Source organism: Elephas maximus, chromosome 17, assembly GCF_024166365.1.
Source record: "Elephas maximus indicus isolate mEleMax1 chromosome 17, mEleMax1 primary haplotype, whole genome shotgun sequence".
Taxonomy (NCBI): domain Eukaryota; kingdom Metazoa; phylum Chordata; class Mammalia; order Proboscidea; family Elephantidae; genus Elephas; species Elephas maximus.
The window spans coordinates 53,646,085-53,669,819 of record NC_064835.1 but is presented as its reverse complement, the minus strand read 5'-3'; positions in this window follow the sequence as shown (position 1 = coordinate 53,669,819).

Below are 23,735 nucleotides of genomic sequence, written 5' to 3'. Positions count from 1 at the left end.
CCTTGACATTTGGTGTGCCTTATAGCTTTTTGCTGAATACTGCACATATTGCATCAGGTAATTGGAACTGAGCTAACTAGTCCTCTGGTGTGAGAATTTATGTGAATCTGGCTAGAGATTGAGCTTTATTTAATATTTGTTGTAGCTGTAGGTACCAGAGGTTTCAAATTCTTCTTGTGAACTTTTCTGTTTGTTTGTTTCCTCTCTTGACTTTTGTCTTTTCTAACTCCTCCTTCTCCCGGAGAGTCAGTGCCATGTATGTCTTTCAATTATATTTTACTTTTAATTTCCTGATGCTCTGTTGGTGTGGTGGTAAATTGTGTGGATGTGCAGGGGGAGCTTTCTATAATCTTCCAATTAAACTTTAGGTTTTAGTGGTCCTGTGTCCTTGACCGCTGATCTTCACAAATATTTATTTTTATGTAATTCCTCGCTTAGATGAGACAGGAAGGTCTTTCTGCTCTGAGCTTCTCCCACTGCTCTAGGACAAACCTGGCTCTGCTAAATTCTTTCTCCCTTGATAGTATGCCTTTGTTATGGAGAAGGATGTGGATATTCTGGTATAACCCCTGGCACTTCCAGTGGCTTCTGCTCCAATTAAGCAAAGTTTGGCTGTGATTCTCTGGACTCACTTGTCCCTGCAGATTTTGGGTTGGCAGTTTGCGCTGCAAACTCAGTTCTCCAATTGGTCTAAAACAATTCATTAATTTTCATAATGACTTCAAAACTCTTTAAATATCAGAGCAGAAACTGGAAGTCCTTTAAAATTTTTGAGAGTTACCATACTATTCCTCAGATCGGTGTGAACTACTTTAAAATCTTCAGACTTGGAATGTCTCCACGGAGTATCTGAGGGCAGTGGAAACCATATCCTTTGCATATTGCTTTCTTTTTGTGCTGAATGCTTGATATATACTTTATAACTTTTTGAAAGTAGTATCTATACCACAGTATGTCTCACTGGCAATATTCTGTATCGTTTTTTCAGGGACACTTCAAAATTTAGATTTCTTTCCTTTTATATTTCAGGGACATTTCATCTCATTATTATTATATAACATGTGCCTCACACCCCATTTACCACAACGTCTTTAGGTAGTAACCTTCTGAACACAGTACTTTATCACCCCATGATGAAAATTCCTTAACTTTATGGAACAAACTATTTAGCAAATCTCATTTAAAGAACAGTCTATGGGTTTTGTTTATTATTATTCATTATCTGATAACTGTCCATTATTTTCAATCTTGTTTTCTATTTCTTCTGTTTGTTTATTCATATTTATGTAGTATTTTAGAGGCTCTATGTACCAAATTGTTAACCTTTTGCACGATTACCTTGTGGAAATGACTGTCCTCATCATGAAGTAATCACTTAGTGAAGATGTGGGCAATATTGTTTCCTGAATCTTTTGCATTTTTCTAAAGAAGATCCGGTGTTGGAAACTCACAGACTCATGCCTCTCCTTTATAAAACTGAAGGCTTTCAAGGTGTGGAGATAAGGTCAAATGCTCTCAATGCCTACCTCTTAAGACAGTCATTGTCCAGTTGGCATAGACTCATCTGTAGCTCATTGCAGCTCATTGGTCTACCATGAGAATACCTACACTCGTTTAAAGTGTATCTATTTATGCTACAATTAGTATCATTTCAGTGTCATTAAGTGCTACTGTTTGTGACAATTATGGGACAATTATCTTTCAGGCTGTTTCAGGGGTTTCTTTCCTGATTTGCTTATCATCTCCTACACCGGCACCTTTGATTTACAGAATAAGGAAAAAAATATAAAATAATTTGTAAGTTGTCATAAAATAAGCACTTAAATTTCTCAGAATTAAAACCCACATATATAGCATTATGTGGTAGGGATCCAATTATTTTGGACAATTAAATATGAATCTTTCCTCAAGCAAACAAGCATATGTCCTTACTATGCATAGCATAGAATATCTTTAGAACAAAACTCATTGCCATTGACTCAATCCTGACTCAGCGATTCCTATAGGACAGGGTAGAACTGCGCCATGGGGTTTCCAAGGAGTGCCTGGTGGATTTGAACTGCCAGCTCTTTGGTTAGCAGCCAAGCTCTTAACCACTGTGCTACCAGGGCCCCAACCTGGGAAACTACATAAGAAAGCCTCAATAAAAGTTTTGAACACCAAAGCTTAGGTGAGCTTCTCAGGTTGGTGATTCTTCCTGCATATACTCACACATAGATACTGGCAGGGTAATGCATTCTGAGGATGGTGGAAACTTCTCATTTGGAAACTTCCAAAACTCTACCATACGCATCTTTTCCTTTGACTGCTTCTAAAATTTGTATCCTTTCCTTGTAACAAATTTAAACCATAGTGTAGTAAGTTTTAGTCAGTTCTATGAGTTTGCCCAGCAAATTTTGAAATTGAGGGAGGATGGTTCTGGGAAAACCCCAATCTTGCAGTTGCTGTGAAAAGTGAGGTGGTCTTGTCTGGACTCATTCTTCCAACTCTATAGCTTGACACTAACTTCTTACAGTTGGTGTTAGAAGTACTAGGCAGACTTGGCAGTATCCTGGATTGGATCCTGGTATGTAAAAAAGATAATGTAAAATCTTGGGAAATTCACATATAGCCTTGAGTTTTTTTTTTTTTTTAGTTACTAGTAATGTTGTAACATTATTATATTCTTAGTTTTGATACATGTGCCATGATAATATAAGAGGTTCATATTAAGTGAAATTGGATGAAGGATTGCTATGGATTGAATTGCATCCCCAAAAATGTGTGTCAGCTTTGCTAGGCCAGGATTCCCAGTATTGTGTAACTGTCCACCATTTTGTCATCTGATGTGATTTTCTTATGTGTTATAAATCTTGCCTGTATTATGTTAATGAGGCAGGATTATTGTCAGATATGTTAATGAAGCAGGACTTAATCTGCAAGATTAGACTGTGTCTTAAGTCAATCTCTTTTGAGATATAACAGAGAGAAGTGAGTAGAAAGACAGGTGGACCTCGTACCAGCAAGAAACTAGTGTCAGGAGCAGAGCTCATCCTTTGGACCTGAGGTTCCTGCTCAGAGAAACTCCTAGACTAGGGGAATGTTGATGACAAGAACCTTCCTCCAGAGCCGACAGAGAGAAAGCCTTCCCCTGGAGCAGGCACGCTGAATTCCAACTTCTAGCCTACTAGACTGTGAGAGAATAAACTTCTATTTTTTAAAGCCATCCGCTTGTGATATTTCTGTTATATCAGCACTAAATAACTAAAATAGGGATACACAAGAACTCTCTGTACTATCTAAACAATTTTTCTCTAAAGCTAATATTCCAAAATACAAAAAAAAAATAAATAAATAAAGATTATGAGTTTATTTGTATTTTTCTTTCTTCTCCTTGCAACCCTTTCCTTCCTGAGCAATTGCACCTTAAAGCAGTCAGGTGAGGCTGAGCGAAATTGTTACCTGTGTAGAGGTTGACAGAAAACAGGTGACTCAGATTTGGGTGTCAGAGTCTGAGCACTAAGCAGACTCCAGGCAGGGGTTGGCTAGCACAGGGAGTTGGATCCAAAGAGACATGAGGGTTCATCTTCATAGAGTGTCAACTCAGCACCAGGTGTTATCTCTAAAGAAAAGAGAAGCCATTGTGATGGCATTCCCATCAGTTAAGTAAGGGATGATCTGCACATCAAAATTAAAAATGATAGTAACAGATTATAATCTATTTAATAAAATAAGAAATGTGAGTCCATCAAGATTTAAATAAATAGATGGATAAATTAAAAGTCTGGTGGGAAATAAGACATTTCTATACTTTGAAAGCACCTCCTCACAAAATACGCACTATTGCAAAGAAAAAAAGTATAATTTACTAGTAGAGTAGCCTAGCAGGTGTTAACCTTAATTAAATGGCCATAGTGAACATCACCAGTAATGGGACAAATAAAAATCACTGGTTATTTAATGCAAGTAGAAAGGCACTGTATCACTTGTGTGATATTTGGTCAAGAATGCAACTTCAATCTAATTATAAGAAAACATCAGACAAATTAAATTTCACAAAATAACTGGCATATAATCTTCAAATCCATGTCATAAAAATTGAGGAAAAGCTTAAACTGTTGCAGATTGAAGATTAGAGAAACATAACATCCCAATTCAACTCATATTTCTGAGTTTGTTACATAATTAGGACAACTGTAAAAATTTAAATTGGATCTGAGGATTAGATGCTAATAAGGTATAAATGGTAATTTCCTAATTCTGATGGTTGTATTGCAGTTATGTGGGAAAATACGTGAAGAAAGCAAGAGGCCATTAAAAAGAAAGACCAAAAGGGATGTCAAAGTCTCTTCTGACATCCCTTTTGGTCTTTTCTTTCTTTCCTTTATTTCTACAGGGAAAATATTAAATAACACAGGAAGCATCAAAACAAGATGAAAAGAATACACAGAGCTGGAGACAGAGCCAAGATGGTGGAAGAGACAGACGCTTCCAGCGAGCCCTGTTTACAACAAAGACCCGAAAAAAAACAAGTGAAATGAGTATATTTGTGACAAGTTGGGAGCCCCAAGCATCAAAGGCAAGCTTAGAAAATGAACTGAGGGGCAGGGGGAGGAAGAAAACGTTCAGAAGTGGAGAGAAGTTACTGGACCTGAATAGCTGGAAGCCCTCGGGCACCATTCCCGGAGCAGGAGGCAGCGGGCTGGTGCTAGCATTTGGCCACAGTTTCCTCAGGGAGAAGCAGCCAGCCACACAGCTTACTCACACCTCCAGAACCAGAGAAGAATGGTGCTCTTGGCAAGACCTAAGTACTTGCATATATTTTACCCCCCCACCCCCACTGGTGAGCTGGCTTTGGTGGCTGATTTCCCTGGGCCTGACATAGGCCTTGTTGAGCACCTAGAGCCATCCTCCCAGCCTTACAGAAGAAAAAAATTTGCATTTGGAGGAAAAGATAATTTTCCATCTCCACTAACCAGGGGAGCCCAGGAAAGAAACAGCTACTGTCCAGGCATAAACGGTCCATGGACTTTGAGTACCTTTCCCCTTTGCATGGACCCGAGTGGGCCTATTTCAGGAAAATAGGCCCTTGTTGGCAGACTCCAAAGGTTTCAGCTGTGCAGCAGAGAGGTGTAAACTTTCATTTAAAGCAGAATAGAAATTAAAAAAAAAAAAGAATACATAAAGTCACTCTAACAAAAATAATTGGTTAACATTCAACCATTTCAGGAGGTAGCATATGATCAGGAACTGATGGTACTGAAGGACAGAGTCCAAGCTTCACTGAAGGCAGTGGCACAAAACAAGGCTCCAGAAATTGATGGAACACCAGTTAAGACGTTTCAACAAACAAATGCAGTGCTGGAAGTACTCACTCATCTATGCCAAGAAATTTGGAAGGCAACTACCTGACCAATCAATTGGAAGAGATTCATATTTACACCTATTCCCAAGAAAGATGGTCTAATCAAATGCAGAAATTATGGAGCAATATTTTATCATTACTACTACAAGCAAGTAAAATTTTCCTGGAAATCATTCAAAAATGGCTGCAGCAGTATATTGACACAGAATTGCCAGAAATTCAAGCCGGATTCAGAGGAGGATGTGGAACCCAGGATATCATAGCTGATGTTGGATGAATCCTGGGTGAGAGCAGAGAATACCACAAAGATATTTTCTTGTGTTTTATTGACTTTGAAAAGGCATTTGACTGTGTGGATCATAACAAACTGGATAACGTTGAGAAGAATGGGAATTCCAGAACACTAAATGGGTCTCATGAGGAACCTGTACATAGGACAGGAGGTAGTCATTCAAACAGAACAAGTGGATGCTGTGTGGTTAAAATCAGGAAAGGTGTGCATCAGGGTTGTATTCTTTCACCATACTTCTTCAATGTCAATGCTGAGCAAATAATCTGAGAAGCTGGACTATTTGAAGAAGAATGTGGAATCAGGATTGGAGGAAGACTCATTAACAACCTGCCATATGCAAATTACACAACCTTTCTTACTGGAAGTGAAGAGGACTTGAAGCACTTACTGATGAAGATCAAACACCACAGCCTTCAGTATGGATTACACCTCAACATAAAGAAAACAAAAATCCTCACAGCTGTGCCAATAAGCATGTTATCATGATAAACAGGGAAAAGATTGAAGTAGTCAAGGATTTCATTTTATTTGGATCCACGATTAACACCTATAGAAGCAGCAGTCAGTCAGGAAGTCAAAAGATGCATTGCACTGGGTAAATCTGTTGCCAAAGACCTCTTTAAAGCAAAGATGTCACCTTGAGAACTAAGGTGCCTGACCCAAGTCATGGTGTTTTCAGTCACCTCCTATGCATGCAAAAGCCGGACAATGAATAAGGAAGACTGAAGAAGAATTGATGCCTTTGAATTGTAGTGTTGGGAGAGAATATTGAATATACCATGGACTGGCAAAAGAAAGAACAAATTTGTCTTGGAAGGAGTACAACCAGAATGCTGCTTAAAAGCCAGGATGGTGAGACGATGTCTCACATACTTTGGACATGTTATCAGGAGGGATCAGTCCCTGGAGAAGGACATCATGTTTGTAAAATAGAAGGTCATGGAAAAAGAGGAAATCCTTCAACGAGATGGATTGACAGAGTGGCTGTAACAACGGGCTGAAGCATAACACTGATTGTGAGGATGGCTCAGGACTGGGCAGTGTTTTGTTCTGTTGTACATAGTGTTGCTATGAGGCAGAACTGACTGGATGGCACCTAAGAAGAACAAAATCCTTTTAAATTGAAAATATACTTTTAAGAATTTGAGAGTGATAGGGCACCATGTATACCACCATTTCACCAATGGATCAAAAAGAAAAGTTGTTTGTACTATATTTACCATTTTCCTGTAAGTATGAAATCACTTCAAAATAAGAAAAAAATAAGCAGATATGGAAAACAAATTTATTTCTTGAAATGATTTCTAAAAAACACAATATTCTAACCAGGCAAAGGAAGAAATAAAAATATCTGAAATGTCTGATATCTATTATATACACCACTCCCATTTTTAAAAATTCCTACACAAAGAAAACTTGAGGCTCAGATGACTTCAGTAGTAACATATTCCAAACATTTAAGAAAAGCAAAATAACAGAATATAAAAAAGGAAACTTCTTGAGCCATTTTATGAAGAAGCATTATTTTGTTATTAAACATACAGAAAAGAACATACAGAAAAATAAATTACCCTACTTATTTTTCTCATTAATGTCAAAAATTTTGATATTTGCAATTAATAAAAAAAAAATCTATCAATCTATAAAAATAATACCAATTTGGATTTATTTATGAATGCAGAAAAAACACTTGATCATTACTATATGTGCAAATAAAACTTTTGATAAAACTCAATGCCTATTTATGTTAAAACTCCTAGAAAACAGAAAGAAAACATCTATAATCTGAATAAGAGTATTTCCAAAAACATCTAAGACTACAGGTATTTATGATGATGAATGTTGTTTTCAGTAAATATTAGCCATTTCTCAGAGGTTAGGATTTTCAGAGCCTTCATTAATTTTTTTTTTCTAAACACTCTAAGATTTGAGTCTTTTTTATCAGTTACCAGAAAAAGCTGTATGTGATAAAAGGGGTTGTACTTTTTTTTTTTTCTGAGAAAGGAGTATTATTAAAAAAAAAAAACCTTAGTAATGTATTCTAGATTTAGTGACTTGAGCACTCAGAATATGGTTGATTTTTCAGGTTTTGTGTCAGCTTGGCTGGGCCATGATTCTCAGTGGTTTGGCAGCCATATGATAATGCGATCACATCCATGACGAGATTTGATATAATGCAATCACCTCTATTATGGGATCTGCTATGAGTAGCCAGTCAGCTGGAAAGGAGTTTCTTTGGGGGTGTGTCCTGCATCGATTACGTAAGTAGGCATTCTGGCAAGACTTTTGTTTGTTCTGGGTCCTGCACCTGGCTCCTGTTCATCTAACCTCTTGTTCTTGGGTCTTGAGCTAGCAGCTTACCTGACATTTTGCCTGCCAATCTTGGGATCCTTTGATCTTTGCACGCTGTAAGCAAGAACACTGCTGCTTGACCTACCTGCCAAAGTCAGGTTCGCCAGCCCCTGTGGCCATGTGAATCAGTAGAAGGCTCTATCCTGACCCATGGACTTGGAACGTTCTAGCCTCTACAACCATGTGAGCCATTTCCTTGATATAATCTCTCTATAGGGTCACTATGAGTCAGAATTGACTCAACAGCAACGGGTTTTTTTTTTTTTTTTTTTTTGTATGACTATAACAGAAATACCACAAGTGGATGGCTTTAACAAAGAGAAATTTATTTCTTCACAGTAAAGTAGGCTGAAAGTCCAAATTCAGGGTGTCAGCTCCAGTGCAAGGCTTTCTTTCTCTGTCGGCCTTCTCAGCAATGTTCTCCTGGACTAGGAGCTTCTCCATGCAGGGATCTCTGGTCCAAAGGACGTGCTCTGTTCCCTGTACTGCTTTATTGGTGGTACGAGGTCCCTCTGTCTCTGTTCACTTCTTTCTTATATCTCAAGAGATTGCCTCAAAACACGATCCAATCTTGTAGACTGAGTCCTGCCTCACTAACAAAATTGCCACCCATCCTCCCTCATTATCATCATAGAGGCAGGATTTACAACATGTAGGAAAATCACACAATACCGGGAATCATGGTTAGCCAAATTGATGTACACATTTTTTGGGGGAACATAATTCAATCCATGAAATATGCTTTACTGGTTTTGCTTCTCTAGAGAACCCAGTCTAAGACAGTGGTCTTTCCTATGCCTACATTTTAAAATATTGTTTCTGTTGTATATCTTTTGTTGATTTTCTACAAACATTCACCTGCTTCAACATATTTTCTATTCTTTTTATTGTAGGTATGTTTAAAAACTAGGAGAAGTTATAGCTTCTCTTAGCCTTACGGTCTAATTAGCTCACTGATACTTTGAAAGTACTAGATTTCTGAAAAATTATGATATGGACTGGTTTGAGTCCATCTTATCACAGTTTCCACCCAAAGGATGTAAATTCCCATTCTGGTTTTCTGCCTATTTTTCTGGTTAGATATTTTCTTGTAGTTTTTTTACCTGATTAAACTGAAAAGATGAGAGTGGTTGTGGTGTGTCAGGTCCAAAATCAGAACACGTAGTGCATAGGGAGGACTGGACAAGAGGTTCTGAGGGATAATATATAAGAGAGGTGATGCAAAAAGTCCACTGATGCTTTCACTGTCTCTGTACGTGAGACAAAGTTTGTGCCATGAGGTGAAGGCTGAGGAAATCCATATTAACAGTTACTGTTGTAAATTGCTTTCATTTCTCTGTGTATTACTGGATGTTTTAGGAGTTTCCAGGAGTCTGATGATATTTTAAAGAGAATGATGACTTTATTTTCCTTTATTCATTATAAAGTCAATTTTTTTCTGCATTTTTCCTTCAGGAATTATTTTTACTATTACACAGTAGTATAACATACTCTATAGAACCCTGGTGGCGCATTCCTTAAGTACTCGACTGCCAACCGAAATATCTTCAATTTGAATCCACCCACCACTTCCAGGGAGAAAAGACATAGCATCTGCTTCTTTAAAGATTATAGCTTTTGAAATTGTATGGAACAGTTCTACTCTGTCCTACATGGTTGTTATGAGTCACGGTAGACTGGATAGCACACAACAGTGACAACAAAACACACTCCACAGGGATTTGAATATTGCAAATCCCTAAGCCAATTGCACTGATCTTGAAGGCCATTTGCAATACTTTGTGGGAGTGTGTGTGTTAGCAGCAGTTGCCTCCATAGGGATCTTCATTTTTTTTTTTTTTTTTTTAATGTGACCTTACAGACCTGCCTGCTTACTACAGTTCCAGGGAGAAGTACATCCAGCCCTCTTAGCACCTAATTTTTTAAACTTTTTTCACCAGGCACCATCTTTTAAAACTAAAAAGAAGAATAGAAAAAGGAAATACCTGCAGGGTACAGTTCCCAGAATATTTATGACTTTATTTTCTTAAACAGGGCATTCTCTGTTAATTGTTGCTTTACGATTATAGCTAAAAGCTAATCTTGAATTGCAGCAAGACTGAGTTCCTCAACTGTTTACCAACATAAAAATGCAGACTCATTGCTAATCTTCCCTTAACCAAAACCAAATGAAACCTACTGCCACTGAGTTGACTTCAACTCATAGCAACCCTATAGAACAGAGTAGAACTTCCCCATAGGGTTTCTAAAGCTATAAATCTTTACAGAAGCAGACTGCTACATCTTTCTCCCATGGAGCAGCTGATGGATTCCAATTGCCAACCTTTTGGTTAGGAGCCAAGTGGTTTAACCACTGAACAACCAGAAAACCAGTGTAGGCCAATTTTAGTGACTATCAAACTAAAGTGACACATCCCAGAAACAAATCTGATGTAAGAGCTTAGCATTTCTTTTTTGTAATAAAAATCTGAAAATGGTACTGCAAAGAATACACTTGTTGAGATTCTAAATCACAAGCAAAGAGCTGTCAAAACAATGGGATTAAACTGAGAAGAATCTGGCTATGGGGACCAATGGAATGAAGACTAAGAGCCAGATATAAGAAATACTTGTGAATGGAGGATTGGATGTAGAGATTGAGCAATTCCTACAGTGACAGCAGAGGCTTTCCATGAATTGCTTGTGACCTTAGAAATGAATGCAAAAGCAACATTAAATGCTGCTGAGTGCTGAAACTGCAAAGCCATATCAAACTTCTTTGGAAAATATTCCTCACCTTTGTCATGAATTCAGTGAAAAATTGTGTAGCAAAGGAACAAAGGCATATTTTTTCACAACTCATCTGAAAAATAAAGCACCTTGGAGATTCCGCCTGACAACTCACCAGCAAGCATAAATGCTTATAAGGAAGAAGATACATAGAATCTCAAAGAAATGTCATATATTGTTCATAATATGACCACAGTTGTTTTCATTGAAATGCTGAATAAGGAAAATATGAATATTATTAGTATTATTTATAGGATGTGTAAAAATGAGCTCTCTTCTCCACCCATCAAACACCCATTTCCACAATTTATTAACAAAGCCTGTTGATACTACCTTCTCACACCATCTCTATGGTTTAAAAAAAAAAAAAAAATTATGGTTATTATAGTCCAAACCACCACCACTCCTGCTTAGTAACGTTATCTAACTTGTCTCAAGGAGTCCAGGATCGATACTACCAAGACTTTCTTCGACAGTGGATTCACAGTGACATAAATATGATACCTCATCCTCATATTCAAACCAATTCAAGGACTTTTTTTTTCTTTTCTTCTTATGAAATTCACTTATGAAATTCTTGATGTGACTCAGAGGTTTAGCTGTATGTTTCTGGTGTATAATTCAGTGTCATTGTTAATAATACCATCTATTCTACCACCAGCCCTTTGTCTATGTTTTATAATATGAGCACAAGATTTGTTGTGGTCACCATCATGTATCAAATGCTAGCAAATTTTTGACTCCTAAATAATTTAATCCAACATTCTATTCAAGGCATAAAGGACTTGTATAGAATGAGAACAGCTGTAGTAATTAAGGAGCACATTTGGGAGTAACTGGTAAGGGCCATATATGCAGGCAGTTCCTTGGTAAGTTCTCTTGTTGCCTAAGAGCCTGATTCTCAGTTCTGTGACAAAAGAAAAGTGATCATACGCCTTTCCTAGGGAAAGAAAAAAGAAAAAAACAACCATCTTGTTAGTTAGATGAGACTTAAAGGAAGGGAGCTTTGCAACATGCAGAAAGTCACACAGTTACGTGTAATGAGAAAGTATGGGAAATTGAATGGGGGAAAATTAACAACGCCACAGGAGTAACTGTAGAGAATAATTCAAATAAAGATTTGAACTGAGCCACATCAAAAAAAGATTATCTATGCCAAACTAGGAAGTGTAGATTTTATGCTGCAGTAGTTAACAGGGAAGCAACCTGATGACATTTGTTATTTAGTAGATAACACTGTAGAAGATCTGCTGGATTAGGAGTTGTTTCTAGGAAACAAGAATGTTAAACACAGTGAAGTGTATTCATTGAAGCATAAGCAGTGATAAGACATAGCCATGTAAGGTGTGTGGCTTAGGTGTTGACTTGTGTCATCAAAGGTGATGCAGCATACCTTGGAGCTAGAGGCCTGGGTTCAAATTCTGGATCTAGAAAACACCAGTTGTGAGGTCTTCACCATCATTCATCATTTGTGAAACAGTAGTAATAATAATTATTTCATCGTGTTTTATAAGAAATATGAAAAATTGTTAACATAAATCTCTTATACTAAAGTGGCACAAAATAGATGCTTAATAATTTGTACTTTTTGTAAGTACTATGCTTAAGAACAAAGTGTTTAATGATTAATTTCTAAAAATAGTTTTGGTTCTAGATGTAATCAATAAAATGCTGTTGCCCTGTTTACTTAATAAAAAAGCTGGCATTTATTTGTTTGTTTTCTATAAATACTTCATGTTGTATGTTTGTGCTGTCTCTGCTCCTCATGTTCTCTCTATACGATAGTATTATATATTTTGTGGCAACAGTGCAGAGGAGGGAAAGTTTAAATTCCACTGACAGAAATTGGTTTCTACTTGGAAATCAAGAGTAAAATATGTACTTCCTTGTGTGGCATGATGCTTCATGTGTGTCACCATTTAATGTGACTGATGTTAATAAAAAAAAATAGCCTATCTTAAAGCTGAAAACTATATGGGCTTCCATAGAATGTCATGATTGTCCCGGTGAAGAGATGATGAGATTCTACAGTGGCTGTGAATGTAGATATGAATGTTTATGGACACGTGTCAACAATTTTGGATAATGTGTTGGATAGGGAAGATAAAGTGGAAGAAAGAAGGGAATTTTTTCCTCAAGCTTTTAACCTATTAGACTGGATGGATTTTAATATTTGTAACTGAGAATTCATCTACTCCTTATTTCTTATTTCTTGGTTCTCTCTGAGATGTCTGATTTTCTGTCAGCACCCACTTGGACACAGAGTTCAGCATTTCTTTAAATTTTCTCTAAAGGATACATGTATCTATAAGCATTACCAAGAAAAGCAGGTTTTACTGAAGACCAAGGAGAGATATTAGATCACATACTCCTAATAAACAAATTTTTAAAATCTCTAATACACCTGAATCGACTTGACGGCACTGGGTTTTTTTTTTGGGTTTTTATACACCTGGATGAGTCAAAGTTCTATTTTCCCCCTGATTCTTTCCCCCATAGGATGTCCAATCTTGCTGGAGATTCTTCTCTTTTCCATATTTCTTCTAGATATTTCCAATCCCTTTCCTTTTGTGATGTGGGGTAATTCAGTTCTGCTCTCAGCTCCACCTCCAAACTCATAGGTGAAATTCATGAAGATGGTCAGGAAGAAACCTCCTCCCTACCGTGGTACATTATACACAACATTTTGCTTATTGGTTTCTCACACTCATCTCATGTGGTTTATTAAATTATTACTTGCTCAAATATGAGTCACATCTCAAGAAGAATAATAGTCAGAAACATTTTTATCTTATTAAATACATGGTAAGCAGAATTTTCATTTATTTATGAAATTTAGATGATCGAAGTTAAAACCCAATGGACTGGACACTTTCAGAGGAAACCACTATTTTAAACATTGAACTTTTCTCGGAAGGGACTAGATATTATTTGTCTATACTATTCGTGGAATATTTATCTTACTCTTTAGAATTTATAGATTGAAATTACCTAATGCCATTCTTAGAACACACTTGAAATAAGTAAATAGTAATAACAACAGCTAACATTTTTAAGGAGCTTATTTAAAACCAAGCACTACTCTAAGGGTTTTATATATCCTAGCTTATTTTGTCCTTTCAGTAACCTGTGAATTAGGTTCTATTATGATCCATATTTCAGAAATGAGTAAAATACGCCAAAGAAAGTATCACTTGCTCAGAGTTGCAGAGCTGATAAATTTGAATCCTTGCAGTCAGACCGCACCATGGAAGGACCTAAAACTACACTATGGTCTCTTGTCTGTATTTTACAACCATAGAATTTAAATTTTCAAGTGGTTATTACTTACCCAAATACACAATTCATTAGGACAGAGTAGAACTACCCCATAGGGGTTTCAAGGAGCAGCTGGTGGATTTGAACTGCTGACTTTTTGGTTAGCAATTGAGCTCTTAACCACTGAGCCATCAGGGCTCTTCATGAAATGCCTAGGACTTAAAAAATTCATGCCTTCTGGCTCTAGACTAGGGCCTTTGTTTCTTTGTTTGCTTGCTGGATGTATTTTTCCTTGTTTTCTCCCTTCGTCTACCTTCTTTCCCTCCTATACCATATCCCCACGTTAACGTAATATATGGTGTACTGTAAGGAGATAACTGATAGTCAGAACAAGAAAAGGAAACTTTTTTACTCCACATAAATTAATCAATTAATGCCTGCTAATAAGCTCGCTTAATAAGCTCGCTTAATAAGCTCGCTACACAGAAAGAACAAGATAAAATGTGCTCCCTGCTTTTACCGAGCTTCAAGTACAGTAACCAAAAAAACCCATCACCGTCGAGTCGATTCTAACTTATAGCAACCCTATAGGACATAGTGGAACTGCCCCATAGTGTTTCCAAAGAGATCCTGGTGGATTTGAACTGTTGACCTTTTTGGTTGGCAGCCATAGGACATATACATTGTGCCACTAGGGTTTTCAGTAAGAGAATCAAACGATGAAATATGCTGTTGGTGGAGCTTAATTCCTTTCCCATTCACCCCTTGACTGTAGGCTGGACTTAAAAACTTGTTTCCAAAGAATGGAATATAAACAGGAAAAATAGTAATTTTATAGAAGATAAACCTGGCAATGCTACCTTAGCCAAATGATCTAGGTTAACTTCCTGAGGAACAAGCCTTAACAGTATCATGTGTCTCATGACATGAGGTAATGAGGAGAGAACTTCATCTCTGTAGTATCTTTCCCAAAATCCATAACCCTGGATTAGTCATGAGGAAACTTCAGACAAAACTCAAACTGAGAGACATAAAATCTCACCAGTATTCTTCAAAACTGTCAAGGTTGTGAAAAACAAAACAAAAAAAAGGAAAGACTGAGAAAGTATCTCAGATTGGAGGAAACAAAAAGACACAACAACTAAATGTAATGTTTTATCCTGGGTTGGATCCTGGAACTTAGAAAGGGTATTTAGTGGAAAAACTCGTTAGTGGTGAAATCCAAAAAAAATTTGTAGTTTAGTTAATAGCGATGTGCAAGCATAAATTTCTAAGTTTTAATATATGTACCATACCTTTACAAGATGTTAAAGCAAGGGGAAACCGGGTGAAGTGTATATGGGTGCTCTCTGCATTATCTATACAACTCTTCTGTAAATTGAAAATCTTTTCAAAGTGAAAAGTTCAAAAAAATTGTTGAGGTTGGCAAGTGCTATTTTGAGGAAAAAGCAGGGTGCTCTTGAGAACATATATGAAGGAATGTCTAGAGCTATTGTTTTTGTTGTCAGGTGCCATCGAGTCGGTTCAGACACATAGAGACACTATGTGCAACAGAACGGAAGACTGCCTGGGTCTAGCACCATCCTTACAATCCTTGTTATGCTTGAGCTTATTGATATAGCCACTGTGTCAATCCACTTTGTTGAGGGTCTTCCTCTTTTCTGCTGAAGGTCTACTTTACCAAGTATGATGTCCTTCTCCAGGGACTGATCCCTCATGACAACATGTCCAAAGTATGTAAGATGCAGTCTCGCCATCCTTGCCCCTAAGGAGCGTTCTGGTTGTACTTCTTCCAAGACAGATTTGTGCGTCCTTTTGGCAGTCCATGGTATATTCAATATTTTTCACCAACACCACAATTCAAAGGTGTCAGTTCTTCGGTCTTCCTTATTCATTGTCCAGCTTTCACATGCATATGATGCGATTGAAAATACCATGGCTTGGGTCAGGTGCACCTTAGTCTTCAAGGTGACATCTTTGCTTTTCAACACTTTAAAAAGGTCTTTTGCAACAGATTTGCCCAATGCAATGCATCTTTGAATTTCTTGACTGCTGCTTCCAAGGGTACTGATTGTGGATCCAAGTAAAATGAAATCCTTGACAACTTCAATCCTTTTTCTTGTTACCATGATGTTGCTTATTGGTCCAGTTGTGAGGCTTTTTGTTATGGTGAGGTGTAATCCATACTGAAGGCTGTGGTCTTTGATCTTCAATAGTAAGTGCTTCAAGTACTCCTTACTTTCAGCAAGCAAGGTTGTGTCATCTGCATAATGCAGGTTGTTAATGAGTCTTCCTCCAATCCTGATGCCCTGTTCTTCTTCACACAGTCCAGCTTCTCGTATTATTTGCTCATCATACAGATTGAATAGGTAGGGTGAAAAAATACAACCTGACGCACAACTTTCCTGACATTAAACCAGTCAGTATCCCCTTGTTCTGTCCAAACAACTGCCTCTTAATATATATAAAGGTTCCTCATGAGCACAATTAAGTGTTATGGAATTCCTATTCTTCCCAATGTTATCCATAATTTGTTATGATCCACACGGTCGAATGCCTTTGCATAGTCAATAAAACACAGGTAAACATCCTTCTGGTATTCTCTGCTTTCAGCCAGGATACATCTGACATCAGCAATGATATCTCTGGTTCCACGTCCTCTTCTGAAACCGGCCTGAATTTCTGGCAGTTCCCTGTGGATATACTGCTGCAGCCGTTTTTGAATGATCTTCGGCAAAATTTTGCTTGCGTGTGATATTAATGATATTGTTCTACAATTTCCATATTCGGTTGGATCGCCTTTCTCAGGAATAGGCATAAATATGCATCTTTTTCAGTCAGTTGGCCAGGAAGCTGTCTTCCATATTTCTTGGCATAGACGAGTGAGCACCTCTAGCACTGCATCTGTTTGTTGAAACATGTCAATCGATATTCCATCAATTCCTGGAGCCTTGTTTTTCACCAATGCCTTCAGAGCAGCTTGGACTTCTTCCTTCAGTTCCATTGGTTCCTGATCATATGTCCCCTCTTGAAATGGTTGGATATCGACTAATTCTTTTTGGTATAATGACTCTGTGTATTCCTTCCATCTTTTTTTGATGCTTCCTGCATCATTTAATACTTTTCCCATGGAATCCTTCACTACTGCAACTCGAGGCTTGAATTTTTTCTTCAGTTCCCTCAGCTTGAGAAATGCAGAGAAGATTCCTAATTTTTCTGTGGTAAAACTCTGGCAGGCAAGAACTCTTTAAAGTGGGCTCCCTGCTGGCTCTTCTTCCAGCCTCACACTTTCAGATAGGCCTAAGAAGACCAGTGGGTGTTGCAAAAAAGGGTCACAACTGGGTTTATTTTTCTGGTCTCCCCTTCCTCAAAGTGCTTGTCTTAGATAATTGTAAGGGCTATTTCCCCGGATAGCTAATCCATGGCCTTCCAACCATTACTCAGGGCAACTATTTGCTGAAACTGCCAGTCTATAAATTATTGGGAAGTGGAGGAGAAATATCAGTTTAGCTTAACTTTATGTTTTTTTAAATTATGTTGTTCATTCCTTTCTAGCAGAATATGTTATACCCAAGATCAATTAAAATATATACTGCTTTGTCAACTAAATTTTTTTTTTTTTTTTTGGTCAACTAAATTAGGATATTCTTGAAATTATGAACTTAATTTTTTTTCTTTTAGGTCACTTTTCTAAACTATTGAGTGAAAAAGTATGATTTGTCTAACTCAGCTAATGGACTGTGAAAAGGCTCATTCTTTAGCATTAAAAGCGTGAACAAGTTGCTCTATTCACTTGGTGATTTCTATGCTGAATAACTTACTCTAATGGCATGAAAACTCTACAGGTAGGAAGAAAATAATAGTGTTGAGAGCTAAACTCTCACTCTCAATTTTAAAGAGAAAAGCCAATATTCGTTTTTTCTTGCATATGAAGGGTTGTTTATAAATGCCTTTTACTAATGGATAAGGAGCAAATGAGTAAGGTTAAAAAAATTCACCTTGGTTATTCAATTTTTGAAGACAGATCCCTAACTGATTCATTTCTCTTTGACCTTTCTTGCCTAAAATTCAGAATTGTGTATGTGTTTATATGTATAAAAAAAACATATATATATATATGTATGTTTTAATATATATATGTAGTATACATATATATGTGTATGAAGGAACCATGGTGGCACAGTGGTTAAAATGCTCAACTGCTACCTGAAAGGTAGGCAATTTGAGCCCATCCTCAGGGGAAAATCAGCTTCTGTAAAAATTACAGCCTTGGAAACCCTATGGGGCAGTTCTACCTTGTTCTATAGAGTCACTGTGAGTGGGAATAGACCCAACAGCAATGGGTTATATGTATAATCCGCACAACCCAAGACTTAAGTGCATGTCATTTTCATCTTTTATAAAGATGTTGCTTGCTCAAAATGTTTGGGATTTGCAGGTAGTAATGGAAGTGGATTCCCTGGGCAGCTAAAAGGTGATAACAAAACATTTTCTTTTTCATGCTTTATTATAGGAAAGTTTTCTAAAAAGCCAAAAAGCCATAGGGGCAGATTGGCAGGTTTTCTGTAGTAAAATCACTTATTGTCAAACTCAGCATTGTAAGACTGAACACGAATTCCTTTTTATCACACAATTGGAGATGTAACAGAAAGGGTTGTAAAATATCGGTTTTAGTAAGTCAAGAATATCTCTGACTAAATCCCTCAATTTGGGTTAGTTTTCATCTAATATGAATAGATATTTATCAAACAGCCAATACTTTCTAAAAGCTTTATTATCACAGAAAAAAAATAAGGTAGTTTGAACAATTTTATCAATGTTGGTAATGTTTGATAGTGTTAACTAATCACTCAAAATTATAAGGGAGAGAAAAAAAAAAAAACACCAATATGAAATAGATTAGATAGATGTGACTGGAACATTTTGGAGATTTTGATGATAAAGGACAGGGATGCTAAGCACGGTTTGACAATTCACATAAATTTCTGAAAGCAGATTTTTACATATAAATATAGCTATGACCCAATAATCAGAAACTCTAGAGGGGAATATGATTTAAAATTAATAAAAACCTCAGAAATGAAATTCTGGTCACATACCCAAGAATAATCTAAAGGAGAAAATTAGAGCCATCTAAAATGAATAGTAAGCAGGCCCAAAAAAGCTTGTGCATAATTCTGGATCTTTCTCCCTCTCTCTCTTTCCTTCTTTTGATCTCTATTTCTTTCTTTTTTTTTTTTTTTTTTCTTTACTACAAAAGACCAGAAGAGATGCATGTAGCCAAGGAAGTATACAGGAAAATGACAAAAATATAGAAGAAGGTTGTCAGGAAGATCTGAGTTCAGGATAAGCTGTGGCTTATGAGAGTGTTAAAGAGAATAAAAGTGGCTGTTCAGAAAATATTCACAGAGAGAGGATGATCAAGAAGGGAAAGTCAACTGCTTGAGGCAGGAGTTACTACTTTAATAGATGTCAAAGAGAAAGGAGACCACACTTTTCGAATTTTTCTTGTTTTTTTTCACCAAGTAGCATGCTCTTCAAACTTAAAAGAGTGGGATAAATATATTAGAAAATTAAATGCTTAAATCTAGTGTTGCAAACATTAATGCTTTTAGGCCCTGGAAAGAGCATAAATTAGAGAAGGGTGCATAAAAAAAATGGAAAGAATCTGAAACTGTAGACAACTGAAGAGCACCTACTTAGCATTATATATATGAAACCCTGGTGGCGTACTTGGTTAAGAGCTATGGCTGCTAACCAAAAGGTTGGCCATTCGAATCCTACCAGGGGCTCCTTGGAAACCCTATGAGGCAGTTCTACTTTGTCCTATAGGGTAGATAAGAGTTGAAATTGACTTGACAGTAATGGGTTATATGTATATACACACATATGTATATATATGTCTGTGTATATATATATATATATACAGGCATATATATATTTTATGGGGAAAACACTGCCCACTACTGCCCCTTATTCTGCTACCATTTATATCAAAACTCCTAGAAATACTTGTCTGGACTTTTCAATTCTAGCATTATAGTATACAAAATTCCCTGAAAGGAAATCTCCTGATACATAATACTCATGAATACTGTATGTCATATAGCAAACCACTATTTTTTTGTTCATTTGTTTGTTTTGTTTGGTATTGTTCTTTTTTCATTTGCTTTGATTTTCATTGCAGTTTTTTTGTCCGTTTTAAGTCCCTTCTTACTGCTCAAGAAATTAAGAGGGATCCTAGTGATCCCAGATGAAAAAGGGAACTAATAACTGGAGAGGTAATTCAGTGAAGATTTGAAGCTACTCTGGCACCTATGCTGACACTGATAATTAAGATAACATTTTCATGGTTGTTCAGGCATCAGGAAATTTGGAATTGGCCCTGCAAAGGGTAGGTGGAATATCCACATAAAAATGGAACCCATTCAGTGGCATTCTTAGTGAACAAATGGGGTGGAAAATTCATATATTGTCAAAGGGAGACAATAGAATCATAGCCTGTCCTAAAATGGGCTATGGCTTTAAAAAGGGTGTCCTTTGAGAATTCAGAAGAATTTCCTTACCCTTACATAGACTTATGATTTGCACTTAACTTATTTGGGTAGTCAAAGACATCCCAAGATAAATATTAATTTAGAGTGGTCTACAGAAAAAAAACAAAATGTCTTTGAAAGTTCATACCTTCAACACAGAGATCCCTATATTCCCTGAGAGAAAAAGCAGATGAATATGAGTTCAAAATACGAATTTAAGAATAATTAGCAAAGTAAGCTGTAATGGTAGTATGCAAGAAAAACAAACAACAGTAGAAGCGAGAGTCAAAATTTTAAATTTAGAAAATATTTTATACAGAATATAAAATAACTATATAAAATGTTTTCTGAAATTCAAAGTGGAATGAAATGAAACAATTATAATTCTTGTATAAATATAAAATATAGTTATTATAATTGAGAACTCATTGGATGAGCTAAAACAGGTTAACAACAGCTAAAAAAACAATGAACAAAGAATAGTTTTGAATAAATACAGAAATTACAAAATGCAATACAGAAAAAAAAGAAATTGTCAAAATATGAAGGAGAAGATAAAAAATGCAACACCCAAATATATTATCCATAGCTGCCTTAAACAGTAAGATAAAATAAGAAAGAGAAATATCACTTGTAAAGGTTGCAGAGAAAGAAACAAAACAACCATTCTAGAAAACATAAAAATTGGTACTATTGTGGGTTAAATTGTCTCCCCCAAAAAGATATGGTAAAGCTGTATCCCTGGTACCTGTGCATGTCATTTTATTAGAAAACAAGGTCTTTGTACATGCAACCAAGTCACAATGAAGTCATACTGGATTAAGGCAGACCTTAATCCAAGGACTGCCATCCTTAAAAGAAAAGAGATTTCAAAACACAGACACAAAAGGAAGAAAGCCATGTGACAAAAGAGCCAGAGACTGGAATTATGGAAGTACAAACTAAGGGACACCAAGATTTGCCAGCAAACACCAGAATCTGTGAAGAAGAAGCAAGGAATGATTCTTCCCTAGAGCTTCGGAGGGAGCATGACCCTGCTGATATCTTGATTTAGGACGTCTAGCCTACAGAACCAAAAAGTCCTCAGTTTGAATCCACCAGCTGCTCCTTGGAAACCCTGTGGGGTAATTCTACTGTCCTATACGGTGGGGCTATGAATGAGAATCGACTCAGTGGCAACTTTTTTTTTTTTTTTTTTTGATAGCCTATAGAACTGTGAGAGAATAAACTTCTACGGTTTTAATCCATCTAATTTTCGGTAATTTGTTAGGGCACCCCAAAGAAACTAGTACACCTATATTAAACATGTAAAACAATATATACGGGGGGAGTAGCAAAATGTTATTAGTGAAGTTATTAGATGTCAAATTAATGCCATTCATACATGTTGTATAATACATCTAATAAAAAATGTTTAATACCCAGTTGGGAAAAGAAAAATTATGTACGTGTGTTAAAAAATAAAATGAAAGATATACCAAGTCCTTGGAGAGAATGACTCAATATCATCAAATCATCGGTTTGGAATTGTGTTTTAATTAATCCCTGAATTCCACTCAAATTGAGTAAAATATTTAAGAGCAAATCTTCTGTGGAAGAACAAAGTATAAATAAAATGAAAGTAATATTGAAGAACTAAAGTATGTCCAAGAGGGGTAGGGTGGAAATTTTTATCAGCTAGCAATGCATTTTAAAGCTATGATAATTCAGAGTCACAGTGGTGCTCAGCTGAACAACGGACTGAAGTAATAGAATGAGGATCCTGAAAACAGATCCATGTGTTTACGGATATGCCATTGCAGATCAATTTGGGAATAATGAGCTAGTCAATAAATGCTGCAGGGACAAAATATAATTGAATTCTTACCTCACTCCATATAGACAATTCAATTAGAAGCAGATTAAATATATTAATGGTTTATTTTATAGTCATAATTAACATTACTGTAGTCACACACATCAACATTGGTGCATTTCATAAACATATATACAAGAATCCACAAGAATATATAAAATTTTCTTACCTTTACAAGAAGTTTAAAACCACAAAAAAATTTTTTTTTAAAAAAATTATATACGTATATGTTGTTGTTGGGTGCCACTGAGTTGGTTCCGACTCATAACTACCCTGTAGGACGGAGTAGAATTGCCTCATAGGGTTTCCAAAGAGCACCTGGTGTATCTGAACTGCCAACTTTTGGGTTAGCAGCCAAGTTCTTAACCACTGTACCACCAGGACTCCAAGCATATCCGTAGCAAAATTATAAACCATTGTACCAAACCAAACCAAACCCATCGCTGTCCAGTCAATTCTGACTCACAGCAACCCTACAGGAAAGAGCAGAACTGCCCCATGGGATTTCCAAGGAGCACTTGGTGGATTCGAACTGCTGACCTTCTGGTTAGCATCCATAGCTCTTAAACACTATGCCACCATAGTGTTTAAGGTTTCCAACTAATGAACTGGAGTGTGTAATAATCAGGGTAGAAATTATATCTAGTATATAAAGAAAGGGGGAGAAATGCAACTGAAAATAATAGTAAGGAGTTCTACTAAATTTAACTATTAATATCAGCATTAACTGAAATATGTTGTATAATTAAATTTAAAGCATAATGTTTGATGTACACATAGTTGGAGCAATTGATATTTATCAGCTCATCCAAATCTATTTCCTCTTGAACTCTATTAAATTGTGTTTAGTTTTCACCTTTATTTTGAAAACATGTTCAAAACCACAAATAGTCTGTTGGTTTCTAAATCAAAACCTAACCTGAGTCCTCATCTTATTTTTTTTTTCTGTAGTTTGGACATAATTGCTTGCTTACTTCCTCTTTGTTATTTAAAGAATGGATTTACTCATGAAATACTATACTTCTCAAAGAAAAAAGATACATACATAACACACGTATAGCTAAGTATATGTGTGTGCATGTGTATATATTTCTTTTCAATCTTTTTTTGTTGTTTGTTTTTTCTTCCTCTCCATTGTCTTTTTTTTCTACTGGAATTCCGAGTATAGAAATGTTAGAGCACTTGATGTTGATCCAATGTTTTAAGAATCTTTTCCCTTTTTGTCCCTCTCATACCAGACTTTTTATTTATGTTTTTTTCCTTGTACTTCACTTTAGAAAGTGTTTTTTTTCTGTTTTCAAATTTATTGATTTTTCACCCTTTGGTGTC